General features: G+C 42.6%; 1 pseudogene; it reads right to left on the bottom strand.

Moving 5' to 3' along the window:
- Positions 1-11,871: 11,871 nt before the first annotated feature.
- Positions 11,872-11,996, bottom strand: LOC116855241 (annotated as a pseudogene).
- Positions 11,997-16,291: the final 4,295 nt, after the last annotated feature.

The raw sequence follows: 16,291 nt of genomic DNA on the forward strand, positions 1-16,291 counted from the left end.
AGTATTCAGTGAACCCTGTTGGAGACAGACATGCTGTCATCCAGGCTTTGTTGTCCCATTTACAGAGCACGGGCAGAGTATATTTAGCATCACTCTTAAGGGCCCTAGGGTTTTCTGAATGGCAAATGAACACTGACTTCCATTTAAAATCACTGGCTGCATTAGCCCCCAAAAGAGAGTCAGCCTGTCCTTTGAGGCTTTGAAGACAAGCATTGACTTCTCCTCTGTAGCTATGAAAGTCCAGGATGGCATCTTCTCTGATAGAAGCCTGTTTGTCTGCACTGAGGATCTCTTGTTTGGTGTAACCACCTTCATGGATTATTGCAGCGAGATCCCCTGGATGATTTGTTGTGGTTTCTCCGTCAGCATGTCCTGCCTCACTTGCACTTTTATATTAGAGAGATGGCTTCTGTCCTTAAACTTCATAAACAGTTTCAATCTTTCTTCTGCAGCTTCTGCACCTCCCTCAGCCTCCACAGAACTGAAGAGAGTGAGGGCCTTGCCCTGGAGTAGGCTTTGGCTTAGGGAATGTTGGGGCTGGTTTGGTCTTCCATCCAGACCACTCAACCTCTCTCCATATCAGCAAGAAGACTGACTTTCTTATCATTCATGTATTCACTGGAGTAGCACTTGGCTTTCCTTCAAGGACTCTTTCTTTGCATTCACTGGCTAACTGGCACAGAAGCCCAGCTTTCTGTCTCTCTGAGCTCTTACCTTGCCTTCCTGAGCTTAATCATTTCTAGCTTTTGATTTAAAGTGAGAGATGTGTGACTCTTCTTTCACTTGAACACTTTGAAACCGTGCTAGGGTTATTAATTGGCCTAATTTAAGCACAGTCGTGTCTTACGAAATAGGTAGAAAGAGGGAAGGGCCGGTCAGTAGAGCAGTCAGAACACACATAACATTTGTTTTGTTTACCATCTTATATGGGTACCGTTCCAGGTGCCCTGAAACAGGTACAGAAGTGACATTGAAGATCACGGATCACAGATCATCATAACAAATATGATAATGAAGAAAAAAATGTTCCAACTCTGATAACTGCGAGAATTACCAAAACTTGACAGGGAGACCCCAAGTGAGAAAAGGCTGTTGGAAAATGGCACCCATGTATTTGTTGAAGGCAGGGTTACCACAAATCTTCATTTTGTAAAGACGCAGCATCTGTGAAGCTCAGTAAAGCAAAGTACAAGAAAACCTGGTATGCCTATAAATTTTGAATGCACACACTGTTCAGAGCACCATGGAAACAGTAGTCAACAAAACAAATAATTCCTGCCCTTGTTGAGCTGTGGAAGAAATATACTCTTGGGGGAGATCAACAATTAAAAAGTATAAAAAATAGAGATATCTTTTCAGGGGATGATAAGTACTATGAAGAAACACTTAGTATATATAAGAAGTTAGGGAGTAACCAGCTAGGAGTAATTTTAGAAAGGAGGTGGAAGAAGCCTCTGTAAAGAGCAGAACATGAAAGAAGGTGAGGGCATACTTGGGGCTCTTGCTGCCTGCTCTCCCTTGGTCTCCCGCTCTACACTAGCCAACTGTGTTTTTGTTTTTGTTCTGTTTTGTTTTGTTTTTTGTTTTTTTAAATTTCCCAATGTCTAAGGCTGCTCAGGGCCTTTACACATGCCCCCAGTTCTTTTTCCTTTTCCTCTTCCTCCTCCTCTTCTTTTTTCCCCTGTTTCTTCTTCTTTGCATTTTTCTCCTCATTTAATACTTGGAATGTTCTTCTCCTTTCCCTTCACTGGACCTACTTGTTTATTAATCTTCAGCTCTAGGCTAACTTCACTTCCTTAAGGAAAACCTTTCTGTCCCTCTAGACCAAATCAAACTCTGTTATTACGTATTCTTATTGACTGTGTTCTTGTCTTCATGTTGTCTATTTTTGTGTTGTATGTGGGTGGACTTTACACATTCAAGTAAATGTTTACAATTTACTTATTTTTAATTAATACTAAATGACTACAATTGAAATTTTTTGAAAACTAGGTTCCCTTAAGCTTTAATCTGGATGGTGAATTGTGTTTTTTAATTTATGACTCTAGTTAATTTCTGTATAAAACAAATGTTTAATTTAATATTTGATTAGTGTCACTTGATTAATAGGGATGTTAATTATAAATTTAACAGATTAAGTTTTCTATAAAGTTTAATTGGTCTTACTTAATTAAGCAAACCTCCCTAGGTGTTTTAGATTGCAATCACAAATATTATAGATCTGATCCTCCCAGAGCACATCTGTAGGCAGACTGACAAGTCAAACTCAAGTTTCTTAGGCACACAAACATTGTTTTTGAAATTAATAAATCTCAACTTTTAGATGTAATGGATTAGATTATCAAATAAATATCATTTACAAATATAATCAGTCAAATTATTATAAACATGTCAAAATAAAATTGCAAGTCTATTACCCATTAACCATTTAAAATCAAAACAGCAAGTCCAGTGGGTTTGTAAACTTTTTCATTTCATATAACTTAAATCAGCATTTATCCATCAGACTGCCCGGTATGGTTCAATAATCGATGCCCTCAAACCATGGGCAGGCAGGTGAGCTTTGAGGTGGCCAGAGTCCATGGTCAGACTGCATCCTGTCCAGAGCAGCCTCATAGAAAATTCCAAATCCCATCAGTTAGCAATCCCTGTATTCCTTTGAAATATTGTTTGTCTTATGACATGGTAAAGGTTGGGAAACACTTCCATAAGTAACAAATAAACATACACAAGTTATTATAAACCCTTCAAAGACACATACAAATATTTTAATTCTGTGGGTGTGTTTTGCCTGTTTCCAGACTTCCCAGGGTGGAAAGACACTTCCCCAAATAAGGAGAGCAGATGTGCCATTTCTGGCCAGCTGAGGTCACTGGCTTAAGATGTGGGATACTGATGGATTTGGCTGCATGTGTAGAATAAATCTACCAGAGCCTCAGGTTGAGAAGATGAGCCCTATTTTATAGTCAGGCCCTGCTTCCCCTCCGAGTTCTCAGAAAACTGTAATCTTGTTCACAATTATACTGCCTGATTTGAGGGGTTTTTACTTGTCCTGCCTAGACTGAAACTCACCCCTTTCAGTAACATGACAGCTTTCTACCCTCCTTGTATCTTCGCTTCTCCTCTCTTCCTTGCCATCTTTATTCCAGTCTCTTATTTATAGGTGATGTTAGCATGTTTGTAGTCTCACAGTGAGGTCCTTGACCACGTGATTATCATCTGTCTCTCTCACTGTGAACCCCTTTATGGTCACAGCTCTGTTTTTTTTTTGCTCAACATCTTATCTCTGTGGGACAGGACACCCAGATAATAAACTTACCAAGCAAGTGGAGAAACAATAATTGTCCAGAGAAGGCTACCACATGTCACTTGTTCTCAAATCTGGGAGAATCTTCCCTACCATATTCAAAATTTATCATATAGGTAATACATAGGTATTACACCAGGGGATATGTTCCCTGGATGAAAACTTGGTCATAACAAATACTTAACTGCTCTCTGAGAAATGAGGAAAGCACCAAAACATAATAATTCAAGGTATATAGACATGAAGTCAAAGATAGAACGCACTCCAGGCCAGCAATATTTGTTTGATTTTTCAATGAGAGGCTGCTAGTCAGTATGATATTCACCAAGGGAGACCCTGACATTAGCCTTCCCAGCAATGTCCAGAGAAAAGGTTCTCCAGGACACCTATTATTGGCATTGAGGAAATAATACCAACTTCAAACATCCCTGCAGAGAAAAAGGCGTATAGCTTATGAGCCACAAGAATTAAGAACCACAGGATATACTTTCCTACTTTCCTGTCTCTCCCACCCCTCCTCAGCCCCTCCTCATTTGCTACCTGTCATCATCATTCTTTAGGTGGTAGCTTCAGGAGCATTGCCTCCAAGCTTTCCCAACCATGCTCCATGCCGATCAATCCCTCATTCTGGGATCGATGCCTCTGCCTGGGGTCCCCAGAGTGTCATACACCTCCCATGCCTCATTATACATGTTCCACATCATTTCAGGGTTACTTAGGCACCTGTGTGTATCCTTTAGTAAGCTGTCAATTACATGCTGGCAAGAGTGAGGTACAATCTGTTTCATGATTCCTAGTACCTCTCACAGAGCCCCCCTCAGAGCTGCTGTTTAAGAAACAGTTGTTGAATAAGTTCATTGTTGTGATCCCTTGTTTATTAGGTGACCACTTTCTAATGATCATTGGCCTTCATGTGAAGAGAATGGGCCCAGGGAGAAGGCTGCGGGTTGAAAGTGTGATCCCCTTGGAATTTCCCATTTTCCCTGGAAAGTAGTCCATTGGTATTCTGGCCTATACATCAGTCTCTGGGCACTTAGTTAATGTGAGTCCATTTCTGAGAGAGAGGCATGTTTGGCCAGGTTCTACCCAGTGGCATTGGCAGCACGCCCCATGCAAACACCTTCTCTATCTGCATCTTGTTCTGACCCCACACTTTGCGTTAGAAACGTTCTTACAGGGAGGAAAAGCGATTCAAGACTCAACCTGAAGCCAATTCTACCTTGAAAGAAATAAGCAAGCAAATGATAAAAAGCAGCCTGCACAAAGACTGTATTCATCAGAGGTGCTGCGATGTTAGATTTTTATTCACTTTAGTTAGCTGTATAGCTGTTTAGCTCTTGAATGTTATGATCTAAATTTATTCTACATTGAATCTGCAAAGCACTTAATCTATAATGGAAAAACAGCTTGTTGTACTAGTTTCATCCCAGGAACCTATTTTCCCCTTAGGTGAAATATTATACAGGGCTCTCTTTTTTTCCTCCTTTTCCCAAAAACTTGGGGTTTCTTGACAGTGACACTTGAAGCAGAGGAGAGGAAGAGCGGAGGGGCTCTGGCTGCAGTCCAGGGAGGCCATGCCCCAGTGTGGGGCGGTGGAGTTTCCCCTCCAGGCCAAGCTTGTCTCTGCATTATTCTGTGCTCTGCTCAGCTTCCGTGATGGACAAGAAGAAAGGAATAAACGTGCCGGGTCATTGAAGGCCATTTGCAACACTTCATCCTGTTTTTATTGCAAGAGTGAACCTTGGCTATAGTTGCTTTCATTTGGAATTATAAGTTGGATATTACCATTATTGCAAGCTGTCAGTAGTTCTGACCTTTTGCTATAAATCCTTGCCAGGGCTTTATCCCATTTAATCCTTCCAGTGACCCTCTAAGTCCCACACCCATGCTGTCACTTTCTAAGGCTTGGAGAAGTTAAATGACTCGTTCATAGTCACAGAAAAGGGATTGCCAGTGCTGAGACTTCTACCCATTTCTGTCTGGTGGAAAAGACTCCCTTTTAACCCCTGTGATGGCTTCCACAAAAGCAGGTTAAACAACACTTAGGAAACACCAGCAGTTCTGATGCAGGTGGCTGCTACCACCAGCCTGTCCCAGACTGTAGTCTGCTGTGCTTTCTGTAGCTCTTTGCGGCCACAACCCGCAGACTTGCCAGGGCTCATCCATCACGGTGGCAGTTCCTTCAGGACAGTGCGGGCTGAAGGGAAGAACTATGTTTCAAGAATGCTTGCCAGGTACATCGGAGACATGAACCAAAGGAGAAACGCAGTCTTTGGTTTAAGCACTTTAAAGGGATGAAGAGATTCGTGTGAGAAAGTATGTCATGTTCAGTGTGAAATAGAGTAGTGAACCCTCAGATAAGGCCAATCATGTGTTCATGTAGCTAAAACAGCATTTGGTAAAGAGAAACTTGGTCACATCAAATCAGTATGTGCGGTTTTGGCATTTAGTCAAGAAATCTTTACTGAGAATTTAGTTTACTTTGTGGAAGGCTCTGTGCCAGATGCTGGAGATTCTCTCCCCCTCTATTTAAGCTTCTCTCATGGTTCTCAGATCATAATGTAATTAAGGACAACAAGTGTTGACCAAAAGATGACATGGGATCTAAATCTGCTTTCCCTGGAGCCAGGTACGAACCTTCCTCTTCACAGCAGGGGTCCTGTGGGGGCACTGATACTATGAACCAGCGACGCTCATCTTCACGAATGTAGACGTACATAGGAGCCCCGTCCACAGCAGATAAGGAGTGTTGCTAATCATTGCCAGGACATAATTCTGCCCTCTGAATAAGGATTTGGGAAAAGGAAAAATAATGGTTATTGAAATAGCACTCGGCTTTTTATTGAGCATTATACCAGGATGCTTTTCATCTTTTTCTGTGTCTCGAAGAAAGCACTTTGGATCCAAGGAGAGATCATACTCTGAATATGCAATTTTGGGGGGTCTTCTAAAACTGAACTTTATAGATAAGTTCAGTTGAGGTTCAGTGTTTCTTTCTCTCAGGTCTGAGTGTCTTTAAGATATACAAATCCTCTCTCCACACCAGCAGACTTTGTGGCCCATCCCTTCCTTCCCAACTTCCTAAAGGATTCATCCACCATAAAATAGGTGACATAATGGTACACCTGGATGGCTTAGTCTGTTAAGCGTCTGCCTTTAGCTCAGATCATGATCCTAGGGTCCTGGGATCGAGTCCCATGTCCAGCTCTCTACTCAGTGGGGAGCCTGCTTCTCCCTCTCCCTCTGTCCCCCTGCTTGTGCACTTTCTCTCTTACTTGCTCTCTCTAGTTTTTTAAAGGATTTTATTTATTTATTTGACAGAGAAAGAGATCACAAGTAGGCAGAAAGGCAGGCAGAGAGAGGGAAGCAGGCACCCCGCTGAGCAGAGAGCCCAATGCGGGGCTCGATCCCAGGACACTGAGATCATGACCTGAGCCGAAGGCAGAGGCTTTAACCCACTGAGCCACCCAGGCACCCCTGCTCTATCTAAAATAATAATTAAAATCTTAAAAAAATAAAATCTCTTCTCCCCTTCTGCAGGTTGCCTTTTATTTTTATTTAACTTTTTTAAAAAAGATTTTATTTATTTGACAGAGAGAGAGATCACTATTAGGCAGAGAGGCAGGCAGAGAGAGATAGGGAAGCAGGCTCCCCGATGAGCAGAGAGGCCGATGCGGGGCTCGATCCTAGGACCCTAAGATCATGACCTGAGCCGAAGGCAGAGGCTTAACCCACTGAGCCACCCAGGTGCCCCTGTGGGTTGCCTTTTAGTTTTGTGAAATAAGTCAATGAGAGAAATACAATTATCATATTGTCTCAATTATATATGGAATATAAGAAACAGCGTAAAGGATCATAGGGGAAGGGAGGGAAAACTGAATGGAAAGAAATCAGAGAGGGAGCCAAACTATGGGAGACTCTTAACTCCAGGGAAAATAACTGAGGCTTGTGAAGAGGGTGGTGGATGGGAGATGGGGTGACTGGGTGACGGGCATTAAGGAGGGCATGTGTAGTGATGCGCACTGGGTGTTGTATCCAGCTGGTGAGTTGTTGAACAAACACTACCCCAAAAACTAGTGATGTACTTACTATATGTTGGCTTATGAATTTGAATAAAAAAATTTTAAAAAAGAAAGATGTCAGTTGGGAAAAAATAAAATAATAAAAAATAAAATATATGGCATAATAGTTAACATAATAGTTGCTGAGGACTTACTGTATGCCAAACTCTGTACTGAGCAGTATTACAAAAGCCATGTCAGACCAGTTTTCTTCTTATGCCCATTGGATAGATGAGGGAAGCTGAGGGTTTAGGTAATTTGCCGAAGTAAGCTGCAGAGCTGGGGTCAGATGCACATTTCAATAGCCCTGACCTTCAGCGAATCAGTACACTCACCATTCAGCCAGCAGTTACCGAGAGCCTGCTGTGAGCCAGGTGCTCTGGACCCTGGGGATATGGAGGAGGAACACAAAGTTCCAGCCTGTAGAGACTTTTTTTGGGATGCCGGGGAAACAATGAACAATTAAATAAACATGAACTATAGTATCAGGGAGTGAGACTTGAGTGGGCCATGTGATCTGGACCCCTAACTACTATGGATAAGTGCTTGTTACCTATGTGCCGAGGAAGAAAACAAGAAAGACGGGTATACCCACAAGGGTGGTTATCTTTGGTCCTCAGATTTTTATTTTCTCCTTTACGTTTTTTTGAAATTGTTCAAATACTTTGCAGTGGCAGAATATTTCTGATCTAATCAGATGAAACCCGTAAATATTATTAAAAACAGAATTTAATCTTAGAAAATCCTGATAATCGGCCGGTGGTTTAGGCTCCGTCCTCTTCCCTCTTGTGTTTCAGTTCTTTATATTAATCAAAGAAGGCTGCTTTGGTTTTTATTTTTTCCGTCTGGGCCAATGTCTGAAACATTTATTACTCCCCCAGGAACGGTGCCGGCTCCCTGTGCCCCAGGCTTTTCTGAGTTTGTGCATATCAGGGCTTCTCAATCAGGGCTCCACATTTGAATCTCCTGGGAGCATTTTAAATCTGATGCCGGGACCTCACCCCCAGGCCTGCTAAAGAAGCAGCTCTGGGGTGGGGTGTGGGCCACCTTATATTTCAGAGTTCTCCAGGTAACTTTACTGTGCTGCCAAGATCCAGAATCCTTGGATGGTGGACTCCCTCTCCCTGTTCCTCCAAGCTCCCAAACTCACTTCCTAGGGAGCAGCCAAGGTAGAGAGTGGCCAAGCCCATCCTCAGCTGCCTCGTTCCTGTTACGCTCTGTCTCATCAGCCCTGGGATAGCCGGGGAGCAGGACGGGGAGGGAATGGGCCTGAGCAGGTGGCCAGAACCAGGCAGAAGCAGGGCCAATCCCGCGCCCTCCAGCACCTGGCTGCAGTCCTCACCGCCCCCTCCTGACCTACTTACCCAGCGCCCGAAGCATGATGGCCTCAGGCCTGGAGGACAGCAGAAATTATTAACAAAGCCAAATACTGTGCAGATGGGGAGCAGAGGACACACTCCAGCCACACTAGAATTCTCACCGTTCCGGAACACAGCACTCCCCGTCACGGCTTTGGGCCTTATGCCTGTGCTGCCCTCTCAGACTGAAATGTCCCTGATGCCAACTCTCTCATCCCCTGAGGGGCCGAGTTCTGCTTTTCCTTAGAGGCTAAGATTTGTGTGAGTTCCTCCCTGACCCTCTGCTCCCCAGGTAGGACCACTTTCTCCACCTGCAGGAATTTGTTTCTGGCATTAAGACCGCCTGGGGAGGCATCTGCCTCCCTAACCAGCTGGGGAGGCCCTCGAGGGCAGAGTTCATCCTCATTCATCACAGCGTCCCCATGCCCCACACAACTGACTGTCAAGTCAAAGGACCTAGGCCTTGAAGTTGGACAGAACCCACACAGCCTTTGGCTACTTACCTCCACAGCTTAGAAATACAGAATCCCAGGTCCCACCCCAGGCCAGAATCTGCAGCCAGCAAGATTCTTCAAGTGATTCCAATGCACACTAAAGTCTGAGAAACATCAGTAGTCTCATTCCTTAATTTCTTCAGCTGTGAAATGGACAGAGGGCTGATTTAAGGGGCTGTTGGGAGGCGTGAATAAGGAGACATAAGGCATCTCCTGCAGGATGAAGCCATTGTTATTCACTTTTTTTAAAAAATAAAATTTTCATTTATTTATTTTAACTTATTTTCAGTGTCCCAGAATTCATTGTTTATGCACCACACCCAGTGGTCCATGCAATACATGCCCTCCATAATACCCACCACCAGGCTTACCCAACCTCCCACTCCTGTCCCCTCCAAAACCCCCAGTTTCTTTCTTAAAGTCCACAGTCTCCCATGGTTTGTCTCCCCCTCCAATTTCCCCCAACTCCCTTCTCCTGTCCATCTCCCCATGTCCTCCATGTTATTCCTTATGCTTCACAAGCAAGCGAAACCATATGATAACTGACTCTCTCTGCTTGACTTATTTCACTCAGCATAATCTCTTCCAGTCCCATCCATGTTGATACAAAAGTTGGGTATTCATCCTTTCTGACGGAGGCATAATGCTCCGAAGTATATATGGACCATATCTTCTTTATCCACTCATCTGTTTAAGGACATCTTGGTTCTTTCCACAGTTTGGTGACTGTGGACATTGCTGCTATGAACACTGAGGTACAGATGGCCCATCTTTTCATTACATCTGTATCTTTGGGGTAAATACCCAGCAGTGTAATTGCAGGGTCGTAGGGTAGCTCTATATTTAATTTCTTAAGGAATCTCCACACTGTTTTCCAAAGTGGCTGCACCAACTTGCATTACCACCCATAGTGTAAGAGGGTTCCCCTTTCTCCACATCCTCTCCAACACATGTTGTTTACTGTTTTATTAATTTTGGCCATTCTAACTTGTGTAAGGTGGTATCTCAATGTGGTTTTAATTTGAATCTCCCTGATGGCTAATGATGATGAACATTTTTTCATGTTTCTGTTAGCCATTTGTATGTCTTCCTTGGAGAAGTGTCTGTTCATATCTTCTGCCCACTTTTTGATATGATTATCTGTTTTGTGTGTGTTGAGTTTGAGGAGTTCTTTATAGATCCTGGATATCAGCCCTTTGTACTGTCATTTGTGAATATCTTCTCCCATTCTGTGGGTTGCCTCTTTGTTTTGTTGACTGTTTCCTTTGCTGTGCAGAAGCTTTTGATTTTGATGAAGTCCCAAAAGTTCACTTTCACTTTTGTTTCCTTTGCCTTTGGAGACATATCTTGAAAGAAGTTGCTGTGGTCGATGTCAAAGAGGTTACTGCCTATATTCTTCTCTAGGATTCTGATGGATTCCTGCCTCACGTTGAGGTCTTTTGTCCATTTCGAGTTTATCTTTGTGTATGGTGTAAGAGAATGGTCGAGTTTCATTCTTCCACACATAACTGTCCGATTTTCCCAGCACCGTTTATTGAAAAGACTGTCTTTTTTTTCCCGCTGTATGTTTTTTCCTGCTTTGTCGAAGATTATTTGACCATAGAGTTGAGGGCCCATATCTGGGCTCTCTACTCTGTTCCACTGGTCTATGTGTCTGTTTTTATGCCAGTACCATGCTGTCTTGGTGATCACAGCTTTGTAGTAAAGCTTGAAATCAGGCCATATGATGCCCCCAGTTTTGTGTTTCTTTTTCAACATTTCCTTAGCAATTGGGGTCTCTTCTGGTTCCATACAAATTTTAGGATTGTTTGCTCCAGCTCTTTAAAAAATGCCAGTGGAATTTTAATTGGAATGGCATTGAAAGTATAGATTGCTCTAGGCAGTATAGACATTTTAATAATGTTTATTCTTTTGATCAGTGAGCATGGAATGGTCTTCCATCATTTTATGTCTTCTTCAGTTTCTTTCATGAGTATTCTGTAGTTCCTTGAGTACAGATCCTTTACCTCTTTGGTTAGGTTGATTCCCAGGTATCTTATGGTTCTTGGTCTTATAGTAAATGGAATCAATTCTCTAAGTGCCCTTTCTATATTTTCATTGTTAGTGTATAAGAAAGCAACTGATTTCTGTACATTGATTTTGTATCCTGCCACATTCCTGAATTGCTGTATGAGTTCTAGTAGTTTTGGGGTGGAGTCTTTTGGATTTTCCATATAAAGTATCATGTCATCTTTGAAGAGAGAGTTTGACTTCTTCATTGCCAATTTGAATATCTTTTATTTCTCTTTGTTCTCTGATTGCTGTTGCTAGGACGTCTAATACTGTGTTGAACAAGAATGGTGAGAGTGGGAATTCTTGTCGTGTTCCTGATCTCAAAGGGAAGGCTGTCAGCTTTTCCCCATTGAGGATGATATTCACTATGGGTTTTTCATAGATAGATTTTATGAAGCTGAGGAATGTTCCCTCTATCCCTGTACTTTGAATCGTTTTAATCAGGAACAGATGCTATATCTTGTCAAATGCTTTTTCTGCATCATTTGAGAGGACCATGTGGTTCTTCTCTCTTCTCTTACTGATTTGTTCTGTCACATTGATTGATTTGCGAGTGTTGAACCAACTTGCATCCCATGGATAAATCCCACCTGGTCATGGTGGATTATCTTTTTAATGTACTGTTGGATTCTATTAGCTAGGATCTTGTTGAGAATCTTAGTATTCATTAAACTGCTTAGAACAGATACTACACTTGATCTTAGCCAAAAGGCCAAGAAGCGATAAATCTTAACATTCATATTCATCAGGGATATAGGTCTGAAATTCTCCTTTTTGGTGAGGTCTTTGCCTGGTTTGGGGATCAGGGTAATGCTGGCTTCATAAAAAGAGTCTGGAAGTTTTCCCTCTGGAACTCACCCACAAGAAAAAGTTTGGAAGGAATTCAAACACCTGGAAGCTAAAGACCACCTTGCTTAAGAATGCTTGGATCAACCAGGAAATCAAAGAAGAACTTAAACAATTCATGGAAACCAATGAGAATGAAGACACTTCAGTCCAAAACCTATGGGATACAACAAGGGTGGTCCTAAGGGGGAAATACATAGCCATCCAGCTTCCCTCAAAAAAGCTGAAAAATCCAGAATATACTAGCTCTCTTTACACCTTAAATAACTGGAGAATGAACAACAAATTAAGCCAAACCCACACACAATAAGGGAAATAATCAAGATTAGAGCAGAGATGAATGAGATAGAAACTAGAGAGAGTAGAACGCATCAACAAAACTAGAAGCTGTTTTTTTTTTTTGAAAGAATCAATAAGATCGATAAACCATTGGCCAAACTAATCCAAAAGAAGAGAGAGGACCCAAATTAATAAAATTATGAATGAAAAGGGAGAGGTCACAACTAACACTAAGGAAATAGAAATCATCAGAAATTATTATCAACAGTTATATGCCAATAAGTTAAGCAACCTAGTTGAAATCGATGCATTTCTGGAAAACTATAAACTTCCAAAACTGTATCAGGAAGAAATTGATAACCTGAATAGATCAATATGTAGTAACGAGTGGAAGCAGTGATCAAAAACCTCCCAAAAAACAGGAGCCCAGGACCTGACGGATTCCCTGGGGAATTCTACCAAACTTCCAAAAAAGAAATAATACCTGTTCTCCTGAAGCTGTTTCAAAAAATTGAAGCAGAAGGAAAACTTCCGGACTCTTTTTATGTTACTCGCTTCTGCTCTGAGAGACGACAGACATCTGCAGCGGCCCAAGGTAAGGGGTCTGGATTCTACCCCAGTGAGCTCTGGAGGGAGCTGGAGTGGGCTTAGCAGCCCTCTAGTGGGGAGAGGGCGAACAGGGAAGGCAATGTGTCACCATGGCCCGGGTTTGAGTAGGGCCTGCCATCTCTGCTTCTGCTGCTTCTTCTTCTTCTTCTTCTTCTTCTTCTTCTTCTTCTTCTTCTTTTTAGAAGATTTTATTTATTTATTTGACAGACAGAGATCACAAGTAGGCAGAGAGGCAGGCAAGGAGAGGGGGGAAGCAGGCTCCCTGCTGAACAGAGAGCTCCATGTGGCAGGCTTGATCCCAAGACCCTGGAATCATGACCTTAGCCAAAGGCAGAGGCTTTAACCCATTGAGCCACCCAGGCGCCCCTCTGCTCTGCTTCTTAAGGGACCTTGATCCCCGCCAAGAGCCAGAGTGTGTTGACCCGTAGTGTTGGGCTCTTCTGAGCCAGGATCCCGGGAAGCCCACCCAGATCTCTCTTACTTTGTCAAGTTCCTTATCCAGACTGGGTGAAATTGTCTTTAGGATCTCATATCTGAAAGCAGCCAGCACCTCATCCATGAGCAGGCTGCAAAACGGGAAGCTGTGGCTGTTTGGATTGGGTATTTTTAAAAATTAATTAGACCTTCATATGGATTCATAATTCCATCCAACCTGGGAACGGCACTGCATCATTTCACATTTTTTGCCTCTACCATTCTATTTTATATTGATTTATTTAATATTGAGAATCTTGATGAGACCCATACGGAGATCAGTTTTGGGGGAAAATTATTGGTGTTTCAAAAGATATCTGGGACAATGCTGTTCCCACATAGTATATTGTCCCCTTGGAATTCCCTGACTTGGTTGCTGCTGGAGAGAGAGCCCGCATGTCTGCTGGGCCCACAGGCAGCCTTTCTCTGGGGCAGCCACAGCACTGGGACATTTCTCTGCTTATCTGTCCTCTGCTCTCATCAGATCCTGCCAGCCCATCAGGGCAGATACCAGAGGGGAATGATTGGTTCAGTGACAACAGCTTCAATTTTTAACCTTTAGACCTTCCCCCAGGGACAAATTAGATCAAGGTTTACTCTCAACCTGTTCTCCGGGACATGGTGGAAAAGCCTTACCCAGAGAGCTAACAGAAGCTGCTAGAGAGATGCAAATACATCCTGGCAAGAGGCAGTGTGTCCTTCAGTGACATGGCCTGAGGTGGGCTCTGGCCAGGAATGAGAATTTGAGACTCTGGGCAGCTGGCAGGTACTTTTTGGTAGGGCTAGAACCGGTTGCCAAATGGGCCAACGTGGTTTCTAATTACAACAGCATAGACTTGGGACACACTTAATTCACATTGAAGTGGCCAGTGAGGTGGCAAACCAGGGAGCAGAAAGTCAGCAGACGTAGGCCCAGGGGCATCTAAGTACCTCCCAGGACCTTATAATCTAACAGGAGACCTTAGACTCCCAGCTACAAAGAGTTCAAGTAAATGCAGTTGTTGCCGGACTGAGTCAGCACGTGTTCAGCCTGCAGTCTCAGATCAGAGCTCAGAGTAGTAGAGAGTGACTGGAACCAGAAGGCAAATTGCTGAGCTCATTTCTCCCCAGCATCATGGACAGGCAATGGACACATGATAAACTGCACATGTTTAAAATGTGAAGTTTGATATGTTTTATCATCTGTGTATACCTGTGCAATCAACACTACAAACAAGATAATGATCATGTCCATCACCGCCAGAAGTTTCCTTGTGCCCCTGTGTAAATTCTCCCTTCCATCCCTTCCTGCTAGCTCTGTCCCCAGGCAACCACTGGTCAGCTTTCTGACACTATTGTGTAATAGTTTACATTTCCTACAGTATTACCTATTGGAATCAAACAGTATAAGCTCTTGTCAGACTTCTTTCATTTAGCCTAATTATTTTGAGATTCATTCATGTTACATGAACCAGCAGCTCATTCCTTTTTTTTTCTTTTTAAAAAAATTTTTATTAACATATAATGTATTATTTGCCCCAGGGGTTTCAGGTCTGTGACTCATCAGGCTTACACACTTCACAGCACTCCAGTGTCCATAACCCAACCACCCCTAGCTCCCCACCCCCAGCAACCCTCAGTTTGTTTTGTGAGATTAAGAATCTCTTATGGTTTGTCTCCCATCCGATCCCATCTTGTTTCATTTTTTTCCTCCCTACCCCCTAAGCCGCCCACTCTGCCTCTCAAATTCCTCATATCAGAGAGATCATATGATAATTGTCTTTCTCCAACTGACTTATTTCGCTTAGCATAATAACCTCTAGTTCCATCCACATTATTGCAAATGGCAAGATTTCATTTCTTTTGATGGCTGCATAGTATCTGCCATTGTGTGTGTTTGTGTGTATGTGTGTATGTGTGTGTGTGTGTGAGTATGTGTATACACACATACCACCTCTTCTTTATCCATTCATCTGTTGGTGGACATCTAGGTTCTTTCCATAGTTTGGCTATTGTGGACATTGCTGCTATAAACATTTGGGTGCTTGTGCCCCTTCAGATCACAACATTTGTAACTTTGGGGTAAATACCCAGTAGTGCGATTGCTGGGTCATAGGGTAGCTCTATTTTCAACTTTCTGAGGAACCTCCATGCTGTTTTCCAGAGTGGTTGCACCAGCTTGCATTCCCACCAACCATGTAGGAGGGTTCCCCTTTTTCCGCATCCTCTCCAACACCTGTCATTTCCTGACTGGTTAATTTTAGCCATTATGACTGGCGTGAGGTGGTATCTCATTGTGGTTTTGATTTGTATTTCCCTGATGCTGATGATGTTGAGCACTTTTTCATGTGTCTGTTGGCCATCTGGTGTCTTCTTTGCAGCTCATTCCTTATTATTGATGAGTAATATTCCATTGTATACCGCAGTCTGTTTATTCATTCACTTGATGATGGACATTTGAGTTGGTTTGTGGTTTTGGCAATTAAAAATAAAGCTGCTCTAAACATTTGTATATATGTCTTTATATAGACATATCTTTCATTTATCTTGGTAAATACATAGGAGTAAGGAATACATCTTTCACTGCATCTATTTAAACTTTGTAAGGAACTGCCAGACTGTTTTCCAAAGTGATTCTATGCATACAATATCTGGAACATACTTATACTAAAAAAAAAATTGTTTATCTGATGTTTAAATTTTACTTGATGCCCTTTATTTTATCTGACAACACTATCGCCAGGAAGAGCCCAAGATCAGACCATTCTCTCCCACCTCGGTGGTTAGCAAACTTTCTCTGTAAAGGCCCAGATAGTAATTTTCCTAGGCTTT

This window comes from Lontra canadensis, unplaced genomic scaffold, assembly GCF_010015895.1.
Source record: "Lontra canadensis isolate GAN:19392208 unplaced genomic scaffold, GSC_riverotter_1.0 scaffold99, whole genome shotgun sequence".
NCBI classification, from domain to species: domain Eukaryota; kingdom Metazoa; phylum Chordata; class Mammalia; order Carnivora; family Mustelidae; genus Lontra; species Lontra canadensis.